This window comes from Macadamia integrifolia, chromosome 7 (genome assembly GCF_013358625.1).
Source record: "Macadamia integrifolia cultivar HAES 741 chromosome 7, SCU_Mint_v3, whole genome shotgun sequence".
Lineage (NCBI taxonomy): Eukaryota > Viridiplantae > Streptophyta > Magnoliopsida > Proteales > Proteaceae > Macadamia > Macadamia integrifolia.
In genome coordinates this window covers 1,876,308-1,876,705 of record NC_056563.1, presented here as the reverse complement: position 1 = coordinate 1,876,705, position 398 = coordinate 1,876,308, and the positions used below count along the sequence as shown (strand labels likewise).

General features: G+C 48.2%; 1 protein-coding gene across 2 annotated transcripts in view; it reads right to left on the bottom strand.

Moving 5' to 3' along the window:
* LOC122083789 (phosphoinositide phosphatase SAC2-like) overlaps positions 1 to 398 on the bottom strand; it is a 39,935-nt gene that overhangs the window by 1,536 nt on the left and 38,001 nt on the right. The window lies entirely within an intron of this gene.

Sequence of the window (398 nt, the reverse complement as noted above, 5' to 3'; positions counted from 1 at the left end):
CCAGTGAGCCCAAATGCATCATGACACCCAGTGCAGATAAACTACTAAGTATACTGAATTATACAGTCAAATCTAGTACAGCACCTTCGGTATCATGTTGGCTCAAGCCCTGCCTAACCCACAATCACTCCCTGCCCTTAAAGGTTCACCTTGAGCACTAGTAAGATACCCAACAAAATGAGTTTTTTGGGTGGGGGTGGGGGTGGGGGTGGGGGTGGGGTGAGGAGGGAGGGGGGGGCAAGAACTCAAAATTCTGCAAAGCACATGGCGTAACTATCAGAAAAACATGGGTTTATGGGTTATCCACATCAAAAGCTGTGATGGTTACAATGATCTTCTGAAGGTTCTATTCTGGTTCAGTATCCAAGGACCCATGAAATCTGCACCTCCCCCCCCCC